Genomic DNA, 14,071 nt, shown 5'->3' with positions numbered 1-14,071 from the left:
GATGATTATGAAATATGGCGATCAAACAGATGACACCGGTTCTTTTTTCGGAACGAAGTCACCAAATTTCACTTCCTTGCTCTATGATGCCTAATATGTCTATGTTACATTGATTGTTATAGCGACTGATTGAAAACAGATATTTTGGTCTCGAAACACTGTTATCGTGATCCCGCTCAAAGGACCAAAAATTTTCGAATACTAGCCTGCCCTTGTCGATAAAATTCAGATTTCTGCCTTCTTCCAAGAGGGACCCCAGTATTGAAGCGGGTCATCCCCATGGTCCATCAATGCTCCTTTGTTTCTCTGATCGACCGGCTTGATATAATGAAGTTTTTTACCGTTCTCTATGTGTGATTGAAATCTGCCGGATTCCCAGCTTAATGAGATTCTTCTTCCGCGCCATCGGGCCCAGAAAAAGGCTCTGGTTGCAGCATCACGGTGAGCTGAATCTGGAAACGATTTAAGGATATTCTCATCAAGAGGGTTATATCGAGGGTAGTCATTACTGATTTCAGCAGGATAGCGTTCCCATTTGGTTTGTCAGTATTTAGGTCTGCAGTTTGGCGTTCTGAGGATAAAGATAAGATACACTGAATTTCTGAAAGATGTCGTTATTTAGAATACATTTTCCTTTATCTATCTATATCGACACAAACCCTCACTAAACTCAACAAATAACTTGATAAATTGAACTGTCTATCGATCAACGAATCCAAGACTCAACACTTACAGATAAGAAGTCAGAAGGAGAACACTATCAAACTCCTTGGAATAACTGTGGACGGAGTTTTGTCATGGGAGCCACATATTGAGGAAATGAAGAAGAAGCTGTCCGTATCTATATATTCAATATCAACAGTGAATAAAATATCTTCCAGCCAAGCAGTTCTGATTACATATTTTGCCAACTTCCATTCTGTGGCAACATATGGAATACTCCTATGGGGTACCTCACCACTAGTCCATGACCTCCTGATTCTCCAAAAAAAAGCTATAAGGATAATCATGAATCTCAAACAGACAGACAGCTGCAGGGTTCCTTTCCAAAAGTTGGGGTTTCTAACCATACCAGCAGTATATATTCTTGAATGCGCTGCATATGTATATAAAAATCTGGACCATTTTCCATCCAATGGCCTATATCATCTTTTCAATACTAGAGGAAGAGATAAGCTCAGCATTCCATACCACAGACGGAAATTTTCCCAACAGGGTGCTGACTTCTGGGGTCCAAAAATCTACAATTAGCTGCCTGAATCAATAAAGCAATTATCAGAGAAGAAGTTTAAGAATAATCTGAAGCAGATACTCTTAGAGAATACAGTATATTCTTTGGAAGAATTCTTCAAAAACTGAAATGTGTCTTTTTCTTTTTTAACCTGGCATGTAATTCTTTGATGCTGTTGTTTATTATATTATTATTATTGATGACACCAACCAACTAGTGATGGGCTCAAACTATTCCAAACTGATCAGTACTGCTCCTATGTATTCGAATTGAGTAGATCACTGGTTTGAAAAAACTAAGGTGATATCATTCAAAACACCAGAGAGAATGGAGACACCAGTCACAATAAGGTTGTTGAATAAAGATCTGATACTGATCGGTCTACAAAGTTTTTAGTATATCCATAGATGAAAACATGAATTGGCACTAACATATAATTGGTATGGGAAAGAAATTGAATTCTGTCTCATACAGTTTGAAAATAATAAGTCGATACTTGAGACGTGAATTCACTGAAAAATTTTTATTTCGCCAACTTTGAGAGCTTGATGAGGTTCGGTTTGATGTTCTATGATGTGAACTCAAACAATCTGGAGATTTTTCGTATTCAGAAGAGGGTTATCAGAACTGTATTTGGTCTGGATTACAGTCAGTCTTACAGAGGAGTCTTCAAGAGGAACCATATTCTCACTATTGATGATCTCTACATTTACGAATAAAAGTGCTATGTTCAAGAATTTGGAATATTATATGCAGTGCGGTTCTATGCCCAACTATGGTACTCGAAAAATCAATATCAGTTATCTGATACATAGACGCAAGATAACGGAAAAACACCCTTCTTATGTGGGTATTAGATTGTTTAATGAACCTTTAAATGTGTACAGGGTGGCAAATAAGCGAGGTAAGCGGCTATATCTCAGGATCCACTCATCGTAGAGACTTGCGGTAAAATTTTTACCACTAAAGTATACAATAAAACACACTGCAAATTGTTTTCAAGTTCATATCACTACCGCTAGGGGGTGTAATAGCTATCTTCGAGTAGAAAAATGAATTTTACTAGAAAATGTTTCATATCAAGTTGAAGGAGAAATATCATCACTGTAATCCTTGGAAAATTCTTCATGTTTTTGTATTATCAGTTTCGATTTTACGTCATCAAGAGTAGCGGAAAGGAAGAAATCTGACTGATTGAAATGTCTCTAACTCCAGTTTCGCTCAACATTTTTGAGCAAATTAGATCCCGTCTGAGAGATAATATCTTTTTGATTGAGGACAAAATATACTCATGATATATTTGTTTAAGATGCTTTCGTTAGGCGCTAAGTCAGAAGTTCATTATTTTGCTCATTTTACTCCGAAATTTCGAATGTAATGATAGGATTTGCTTAACAGAAACAGAAGTTCCTTCAAATTTGCATGAAAAAACCTGAAGGTCGCAAAGCGATAGTTTCAAGCGTTCTGAAGTTATGGCTGAAAGAAGATATTCTTCAACTGATGCACTGTAAAACCAAATTGTGTCTTTAGGTTCTGATAGAAACAGAAATCCCATCAAATTTGTATGAAAAAAGCAGAAGGTCGCAAAGCGATAGCTTCAGGCGTTCTGAAGTTATGGCAAGATGTTGCCCCTCAAACGAGATATAATTTGCTCAAAAATGTTGAGCCAAACTGAATTTACAGAATTTTCAATCAGTCAGATTTCTCCCTTTCCCCCACCCTATTAAGATGTCATAAAATCGAAACTGATAATTCAAAAACATAAAGAATTTTCCAAGGATTACAGTGATGATATTTTTTCTTCAACTTCATATGAAATATTTTCGAGTAAAATTCATTTTTCTACTCGACGATAGCTATTACGCACCCTAGCGTTAGCGGTATGAACGTCAAAACAATATCCAGTGTGTTTTCTTGTACACTTTAGTGGTAAAAATTTTTACCGCAAGTCTCTACGATGAGTGGATCCTGAGATATATCAGCTTACCTCGCTTATTTGCCCACCCTGTACAAGTATGAAAGTGTTCAAGAGAAAAATTAAGGAATTGTTGATTGATTAAGAGCCTATTTTATAGAGGACTATGTGGGCGTATAGCACATGTTGTATATATTTTGCATTGTGGGGATGATTTCTATCCCTTTTTTTTATATGACATTGTTTCATTTAATGTTACCAAATTAACATTTTTACGACACTATAACATGCTCGGAAAAGTATACTTACTTATTATTTTCATTATCAATTGAATTGGAGAGATTTAAAATAATAATTCATCGATGTGAGAAAATCTGCAGATAAAGGCTCTGTTTGTGTACAATAAATAATAGAAAGTTACTATAACCTCTACTGGCAACAGCAGACAACGTCTATTTGTATATTTCAGGCATAATTCAACCGGAGTTCCAACTCGGCAGTCAAGAAGTATTTTCGTGTCCAATTACAGCAGGAAACAAATGAACATACCCTATTTCAAACTGAAATTGTGAATTATCCTTCGAGCCTGTATATTACTGAAATTCTGTCTATGTTGCTATAGTGCTGACGATAACTCTCTAGTGTTTCTGATTGTTGTGGTGTTCCAAAATGAAAATTAAATGATGCAGAGGGATATTTGATAGTTCGGGAAGTTTGAAATTATGTGGAGTTGTACAGATTGGATTGACCTTTCGTTATGCGCTAGTTCTAGGGAACGCAGCTCCTATTTCATCCAAATGTCCATAATTAGTGGGTTTGAAGATGGAAATTTTCTCGAATAATTAAGTTGTATAAATTTTGGGAAATTTTTTTCTCGATGTTGGATTTTTTGTGATTCCGGTTAAGCGATAAAAATGAAATTTACAGGAAACTTGAAATTGTTGTTTTATATATAGGAATGCAACATTTCATTTCTATCGAATTGATAGTTTTTAATTTCGAATGTAGATATTTACAGATCCCCTATTCAGTTAAGTTGTCCGTTAAGGAACCAAATTGTGACATTCCAAATCTGAACCTATCCTGAAAATTTCTAGTTTTTTCCATTCGAATCAGATGAGAAATTGAGTAATCAAACATTATATTTCGAGACCAGAAATTCGAGAATGACAGACATCATAAATAAACGATAGAAAAATCTGTTCAGTGGCAGAAAGTTCTTTTTCTGCTTAGAGAAAAGAAACATAATTAATTACAAATGCCTGTAGATTGTATTTTTTTATTGAAAAAATGCCTCTCTGTACGGTGAGTTCATTGCATGTTCTTACCTGAATTTATATGTTTGAAATTGTACCTTTCAGCTGACCTGATGATGGTTTGAAAGAAAAAACCGAAATCGATTGCCAAAGAGTAAATTTTTAAAGTGTGTTTTCGTACTTATACCTACTAATATTCTTAACATACTATGGAAGCTTTCATCACCAAAAGTATTCAAAATTTATTCAAAAAAATTCACAAGGCATTTTGAAGAAGTTTTTTCAAAAATGTGCTGAATGTTTATTCAGCACATTTCTCCACAATACAGCTGTATCAAATGCAAAACATCTTCAGTCCCTCTTCAGCAGCTGTAAGTATCTCCAGAGAGATTTTTTCACTTCTTTTTATTCATCTTTTCGAAAGCCAAAGGCTTCTTCCACCCCTCACGTGACCTCTTGAGATGCTGATGACCAGCTATCTTTCCATCTTTTCGGAGGGCGTCCCGGTAGTGTTTTAGTAGCTGGCTTGCCATTCTGTGCAATCTTGGCAAGTCTCTCATCACTCATTCTAGAATTTTTGATTTTTAACAATTTCATAAAACAAACTACATTAATTTATAATACAACCTTAAAATTACAATTTAAAAACTATGACAGCAGTAAATTCAACCTGGGTTTTAATATTCTGAAGCATAACTCTTCCTTGTTCACGTGATCCTGTCAGATCTTTGATGTCTTGCGCAGTCATCGAAAGTTGCAATATTAACATACCAATCTGCAGCCAAGATCCCGAAGGCAACATTTAACCGGCAGGTAATTTTCTGGCGACTGTGCATCTGGGGTTTGCCTGGCGCATAAAGCATGACTGTGACATTTCGCAAGGCCCATTGCGTGAAACTAGAGGAATTCATTGGTTCTTTGTTACGAAGAGAAGTTTTATAAAGTGTGATTTAGTTGAGAATTTCGAAGTAAATCCAGTTGTGTCTGTAGCTATCCAGAGAGATATAAGAGAAAATTTGATCGCTAATAATGCCTTCATAGAAGCACTAACAAATAGTTCTGTTCGTTGTATTGACTGTCTTACAGTATTTCAAGATTGGTTTTTGGAACTTCATTCGCTACTTAGTATGAATTCAGTAAGGCAATTTTTTGAGTCATCAAGACTATTCAAATGATACAGCTCCAACACATTTTTTTCTTCAAGGATATCTTCAAAGTTAAGTTATATTGAGAATCAATATTCGAAAAATAAATATGTAGCGTGTGTAAGGAAATGTAAAGCATTTTTCTAAACAAGCGAAATTTTTCTGATCCAAGTTACAAAATTGCCTTAATGATCGAGACTCACACTTGGGTTTTCCTTTATTCGAAGTGAATTTGTCAACAATGAAATAGTGTTGCTAGGTGGCGGATAAAAATACAACCAACTAATAACAATTTGGATAGAACAAATTGTTAATGAAGTTCAGTGGGTGCATGCGTAATGCTTTGATTTGTTGACAAAATTTCAGATATTTTCAGTTTATATTTACTATTCTGACATTCCAAAAAAGCAGGTAATTCAGAATATTCTGAAATAACAACATCTTTTGTAATGAATGTAGTTTTCAGCATGGAATAATTTTTCCAAAATGTAGATGCTTTGAACATTGTAATTCAATGGGAGAAGTATGTAATTATTATATTTTGAGATCGGAAGGTAACCGATCGGAAGGATTGTAGTGACACAGTTTCAAAAAATGGAATAATAACAGAAGTTTTTAGTGAGACAAATAATAATAAGGATGTGGAAATAAAGTATAAGAATGAACTTCTTCTGGAAAAATCTAATATGATAGAGGAATTACAGGACAAAATAAAGGTATTAAATAAATATATAAACTTATTAGAAAAATTAGAAGAAAATGGAACCTCATTAACGCCATCTAAAAAAGAAATATCTAACATAACAGGTACTGCTAACTTATCAATTAACAGACTGCATGTGGTGACATCTGAAACAGATGTATGTGTGGATAATGTATTGAAGAAGAAATCTTTACTGCCGAACGAATCAACAATTGAAACAGTTTTACGAAAAGAAGAGAACTGTAATACAAAATCTAGAAAACTTCAAATAGGAACTGATAAGGATAACAGGAAACATGAGATGAAAAAGAAACAGGAAACTTTACTGGGATCTGATAGGGGAACCTATAAACTAAAGGCAGCAGACCGTAAGGCTAAGATATCATTTTTTTCGAGACCAAAGAAGATACAGTAAATCACCAGGACAGCAAATTCAAACTACTCAACATTAACATCCGCTCGATAAATGGAAAAATTGAGCAACTGCAAGAGATCCTAGTTCAGGAAAACGTGCAGGTTGCCACAATTACGGAACATTGGGTGGGCAGAAATAACATCAGCAAATTGTGCGTTCCAGGCTACAACATCAAAGCATACCATTGTAGACCAAATAACTATGGAGGTGCACTCATATTATCGGATCATACCGTACAAGTTGAAGAGTTGAATTATATTTCGGAATGCTCAGTGGAATCTGTCATTGAAATTTGCGGAATCTGGGTGAGGGAGATGAGATCAGCGATTTTGGCAGTATATAGACCCCCTCATGGCAGCATATATGAGTTTGTCCAAAGTTTAAGACATTGTTTGGAGAAGGTGGTGGAAATGAAGCTGCACCAGAGGCACATATTTGTTTCGGGTGATTTTAATATAGACATGTCTCATGAATCCCCAGACTCACAAAAACTTAAGGAGTTATTTGAAGATTTCGGCCTAGAACAGAATTTTTTAGAGCCATCAAGAGTTACTAGCACAACACAGTCACTGATCGACAATATCTTTTCCAACTGTTCAGTGACAGAGAGATATACATTTGAACCCCATTTGTCTGATCATAAAGGACAGCTTTTGGCTTGTGATATGAAAACACATATAGCACCACAGAAAGAAGGAAGAAAAGTCATCAGGAACACGAGTCATGGAAATCTTAAACGATTCAAGCGTGAACTGGAAGAGACAGATTGGTCCAATATAACGATGGCTGAGTCAGCTGAAACGGCTTTTGACGCATTCTGGGAAAAATTTATGGGAGCCTTCGACAAAACATGCCCAGAAAAAGTTTTAATTTGTAGAAAGAAAAAAAAGAAGAGATCCAGAACAAACAAGGAGGTGATTGAACTCAAGAGGACACTGGATGCACTTGCTACGATCTGTGAAGTGAAGAAGGACGAGACAAGTAGGAAAGTCTATAATTCATTTAAGGCGAAATACAGGGAAAAGTTGACAGAGGTCGATCGCAATTTGAATCTGGAGAAGATAAGGAAGGCAGAAAATAAGTCAAAGGCCATTTGGTCTTTGATTAGGGAACGAACAGAGTCCAAACAGAAAGTAGTCGAACCGAAGAACACCGTCGATGAGTTCAACAAATTTTTTGCCAACATCGGAGAAGAAACAGCAAGAAGTTGCAACAGAAGTAATACAACACCAGAAGAACTTCTGAGAAAATGCAGCAAACAACCGAGTAATTCTATTTACATGCAAGACATAACATCGGAGGAAATAGAAAGAATTACAAGACGGATGAAAGTTAAGAACACAAAAGACATTTATGGACTATCTACTAAAGTTTTAAAAGAGATCATTTCTACAATCGCCTTCATTTTGAGTGGAATATTCTCAAGATGTTTATCTGAGGGACACTTTCCCGATCAACTAAAAAGGAGCCGAGTCATTCCGATTCACAAACAGGGCGACCCAGGAGAGATGAGTAACTTCCGGCCGATAACCATACAACCAGCAATGGCAAAAATTTTAGAGAGTGCGATAAAGGATAGATTCACTAGCTTCTTTAAAAAACAAGACATCTGGAGCCGACAACAACATGGCTACCTGAAGGGCAAATCTACCACAACAGCATTAGCTGAAATCCTACGAAAGATCGCTGACGCCATTGATGCAGGAAGGAAATGTGAATTATCCTCATGTGATCTTAGCAAAGCTTTTGACAGTATGGATCACTCACTCCTGCTAAAGAAGTTGAGTTTCTATGGAATAAGGGGAGTTGCTATGAAGTTGATGACCAGCTACCTAGAAAAAAGGTACCAACAAGTACAAATAGGTGAAGAATACTCTAACTGGGAACTGGTTGAAAGTGGAGTTCCACAGGGATCAATCTTGGGACCAATTCTTTTTCTGGTATACGTTAATGATCTGCCCGCGAATATAGAACAGGTGGATGTGGTTATGTTTGTGGATGACACCAGCTTCCTCCATTCGGCCCTCAACCAACAGGAACTAGATGATAGCAAAAGAAAGACATTGGCGGATGCTCAACAATGGTTTAATGCTAATAGAATGAGGATGAACCCGGAAAAGACACAATCATTGTGCTTCACACCTAGAGACTCTGAGACAAACTGCCTCAAATTCCTTGGAATTCAAATCCAGTCAGATCTAAAGTTCTCATACCACATAAATGAACTTGTTAAGAGTCTTTCTAGAGCAATCTTCGTCATAAGAAGAATGAAGCAGTTGGCCGGCCAACAGGCAGCGAAGGTGGCTTATTTTGGCTTTTTTCACTCGGCTATTTCGTACGGAGTACTTGCTTGGGGAAACATGCCAGGAAGGGAGCGCATATTCGTCAAGCAAAAAATGGCTTTACGAATAATATGCAATGCAGATAGAACATCGAGCTGTAGACATTTATTCAGGCAGGAAAACATCCTTACTTTGACATCCTTATTTATACTCGCCTGTGTCGCCTATATCCATGACCATAAACATAGTTTACAGCTCAATAACTTCAACCATGAGTACAACACCAGAAATGCAAGTAAGCTCATCATCACCCACCACAGACTGGCCACGACCCAACTAAGTATAAACCACCAAGCGGTAAAAATATATAACAGCCTGCCGGAAAGATATAAGGAACTGAGCAACAAAAAATTACGGAAGGTACTCAAGACAGAACTGGTGCGGAAAGCCTACTACAGATTGGAAGAGTACTTCACAGATCCTATAAAGTGAAAAAATGTATGTTACTCGTGTAAAAATGTCCATTGTTTTATATTACCTTTACTAGTAACGTTATTTGACTGCTTTATATAATTTTGATAATATTTGTGTATATTCATATGCCTGTAATTTGTGTATATTCATATGCCTGTATATACCATTGTATTTATGACTCCCCATGTAATTTTGATGGGTTAAAATGGTAGGATCTTTGTAAATTTACATTGATTACTATACAAATAAACAAATAAACCTTTTTTCCCGACAATTATCCATGAAACGATTGTAAGCGTACTCATATTTTTTTATAGATTTATTCGACAACAAATAATTATCTGACTTTTGTCACAACGATAAAAGAATCAGTCATCAAGGAAACGATTACATATTCAAAGGCTTGTTAGCTTTTGTTTTCATGAGAGACCCCTATTAATTTTATACAAAGGATCGCCTTCCAAAACTTTTACACTTATTTATCAACACCCTGTATACAAATATCAAATTTATGACATCATTGTGCTAAAACCTTCAATATTTGATATTTCTTCTTGATATAAACTTTTGAGTCTAGAAGAGAGTCAATCCAAATTGACAAAAGATTGAAAGCAACCAAAAAAAAATACTAATCCAAAACTATACAAATTTAGTAAACTGTTAATGAATTGTATTACTCAATCAACATAAAGATAGACGTACCTACGTTTTCATGTTTTTTCAATACAATTTTTCCTGATATGTATCTTATAGTCCAGAAAACTCACTGAACTGTTTATCTGGTACTGATTTACAAAAAACAATTTCAACAGGTAGTCATAGATCTTTTCTCCAACTCTTCTGTGGAATATGAATACAAATTGAAGTTAACGTTTGAAATAACAATTTTGGAGAGTTCAATTTCCTTGAAAATAAATATCGTCATAATATTATTATTCTCTCCGCATGTGTCGTCGCGATTAGATCGCATTTGATTGCTCCGATAACTAGTTTTCCGCATTCGAATAATAATCGATAGAAATCTTCAAAAATGGGTTTAACTAGAGGAAATATAGAAGAATTGAAAGAAATCGTTAAAGAGACAGTAGTGGCCGTATTGGATTGCTATTTAGATACCATTACTGAGAAAATAATGCTCAAGATTAAGGACAGAATGGAGGAGGAGTTTGAACAGCTGAAGTTTCGATTGCAAAATGTTGAGTTTCCTTCTACTGATCGAAATTTGGAAGAACTAAAATCAAGGCTTCACAAGACCGAGTCTAATTTGGAACATTTACAACAAGAAAGTAAAAGAAACAATGTTATTGTTTTTGGAATTCCGGAATGTGATAATTCGGATCTGAAGAAAAAACTTATAGCCATGTGTCAAGATGAAATGGTAAACATTGATGCACGATTTATAAAATCCTGCTACCGTTTAGGAAAAGGAGTTAAAAACAAAATACGTCCGATTATTGTCAAATTTTTAGATGAATCTTATCGTAATGAATTTTACTCATCAAGAAAACTTTTTGTGGGATCAAAGGTCTTTGTGAAAGAAGATCAAATCAGAAAAAGAATCGATATATTCAAGTATGCCATAGCGAAATTTCCCAAGAATGTGTGGACTGTTGATGGTATAATTAAGGTTAGAACTGAAAAAGGTGTAATTTCAGTTAATGATAAACAGGACGTAGATTCCTTAGTTTAAATGAGTTGATAATGATTGAATTGAATTGTATTATTATGTTGTATGATGTAGGTGATTTCTATATAGGTTTAGTTCTTATACGCTTATCGGGGTAGTTTCACTGTATATACTGCCTACAATTGTTGTAGAGTTTGATCGTGGAATTTTTTTTACTATATTTTTACTATTCTTTTGCTATTGTAGTTGTATAATGGATTGCTTCGAATCAGAATTGGATGACACAGAGAAAAAATATTTTGGTGTTGATGATGCTAGAAAGAAGATTGAATTCGATATGTCTATCGAATATGAATATGGTAAATTTTAATATACGTAGTATACGAAAAAATTGTGATGATTTGATGTTATACTTAAATGCCTTGGAATTTGATAAGGAAAATTTTATAACCTCATCTCCCAAGAACTTAAATCAAAAACCAATGTAAAAAGTAAAATTTTCGGGTATCATCTCCGAATTTATGTATTTGTTAATTCTGATAGGTTCGAAGCCACCCTATCGACATAATTTTTTGTTTTCTGCTGTTTTTTTTACATTTCTTTGGTTTGTTATGCATTTCAATTGGTAATCTACATTTTTGTTGTTTCTCTTTTAATAAATGTATTGATTTTTTGTATAACTGGGGAGAATGTTCATCAGTTGTAGAAGCAGATAATGACAGCATACAAGCTTGCTTAGGCTGTATATTTCTGCAAGTGAAGTTTTTGTCTGATGTATATTTATACCTATTGATGAATAAATTGAAATTGAAATTGAAATTGAAATATCATAATGTACTATATTGAATCATAGATTTTCAACATCACCTACTTCACAGCTCGAGGGTAAAACTATTTATCCAGCGACTTCAATAAAATACTTGGGAGTATAAATTGATAATACTTAGATAAGTTTAATATTCACACTAAGAAAAAGAAGGTTTATTTCTAGGGCAAAACATTGCAGCAAAGTAGCCTATCGGAAGCAACACTAACACCACAGCAAAAATCTACAAGGCAATTTGCCGCCCACTGTTAGAGTATTCACACACAAATAAAACAACTGTAAAAGACCAGCCTTATGAAAAATATATAGAAATAGCAGAAACAAAAGCGCTGAGAACCATTACAAGAATGATGCACCCGAATAATATACTCCACAATCCAGCAAACGTCTTACTCTATTCAAGCACAAAGACTGAACCCATAAGATTCAGAATATATAGACCATTAACCAGATTTGTTGAAAAACTCAGAAAACAAGTCGATACATTATCCCTCTAGCAAGATGATAACAACCACAGCTCCTCAAGAAAATATCCAATACAGACCTCATTTAATATATTTAGAATTTGACATGAAAATAATGTATCTGAAAGAACAGGTTGAAGGACCCAAGGTCGATGGCCATTTGCTCCGAAATAAATGACAGTTCTATCTATTATCTATCTGATTTCCTCTTTTGGTGGATGTTGATTCTAATCAATAAATTATTACTTCAAATTGTAATGGTAAAATCTAATTCGTTGAAATTATATGCCGTCAATTAATAGAAAGAAAATCTAATTTGTTTGATACCAATTCCCACTGGTTCCACCTCTTCAGTTTCACATTACCCTACCCTTCGTATTCTCTATTCAATAAGCATCAAATATTAAAGTGACATATCCATATCTGGAATCATTAGAGTGCATTTCGTGTACTTAAAGGCAACTCTCATCAAAACGATTAACTTGACATGTCATGTAATGCGCCGCTTCCAAGCAATGAATACATCATTCAGAAGACTCGAGACGTGCCAACCCTCTTGTTCAATAGGGAATCAGTAGATGATGCGCGATATATCAAGTTTTGTAACCATTTTCAATTGGCAAATGAATAGTAATTAACCAGACAGTTATTTCGAGCTAGATTTATGTAATGAATAGTTGCAATAATGGCCTGATAATGATTAACGGGAATTGGATGGTTTACGACGTGCAAAGTGGAACATTCAGGTGGAAACTTCATCCTAGATTGAAATCAGCGTAGCCATTTGCAGTGGAAATACTGCCCTGAATATTCAATTTTCGAATCTCGCCTTTTTGCTTACTCGTTTCCGAAACTGATTAATTTCATTTCGTTAGTTATGTCTGCAATTTTATAATTTTGACGACGAATATTCGAATTCCATTACGCACGAAACTATAGAACGGAAAACCTAAAAATTTGAACTTTTGGATGGATGGATGGATTTCAGTGATTATGTTCCTACGAAAATTAAATTAAACTGGCCTATCAATATGAAATGTACAGTGCATCCCATTTTGGGTGAGACAGCCAGGTTTCTCGCTTGTTATTTAAGATAGAGCCTTGCGGTTTTCACGTCCCTGTCCTACTTTTTCGTGAAACTCAAGTTGGTCTAATCAGATTGTGCATAACTGTTTCCGTTCAAAAGATACAGGGTGATTTTGGAAATTTATACTTTTCGGACCCCTTCTTTATCTCCGAAGTTATTAGAAATAATGCTGAGGTAAAAACTACGTCTGAATCAGAATTCTGCGTAGAATCCAGTGGCGTACTCAATTTTTTTTCCGGGGTATGATTTTGAAGATCCAACACAAACTTATGTTTTTTTTTAAGGAACACCATGTGTATCATTACTTCGTTGAATTCGTTATTTTTTTTCCTTCAAAATGATATATGACACTATGTAGGAAGAATGTTCAGAAATGTTAAAAAATCACTAAAACATCAAATAATGATGATTTTTTGTTAATGGGCAATGGATTTCCCATAGAAAAGAAGAATCAATAATGATAACAATAATTTATAGCGATGACAGCTAGATCAGATTGGTTTTTTCCCTCCAATGCCTACTTGATAAAACAATTGCATAGTAGCCATAATAACAACAAGGATGTTTGTGTCATGAATGACCTACTACTTTTAAAAATCGAAAGTAATAATCCTCTTATTGAAACATAGAAAATTCATGGCCCATT

Source organism: Harmonia axyridis, chromosome 3, assembly GCF_914767665.1.
Source record: "Harmonia axyridis chromosome 3, icHarAxyr1.1, whole genome shotgun sequence".
NCBI classification, from domain to species: domain Eukaryota; kingdom Metazoa; phylum Arthropoda; class Insecta; order Coleoptera; family Coccinellidae; genus Harmonia; species Harmonia axyridis.
This window is presented reverse-complemented; position numbering follows the sequence as displayed.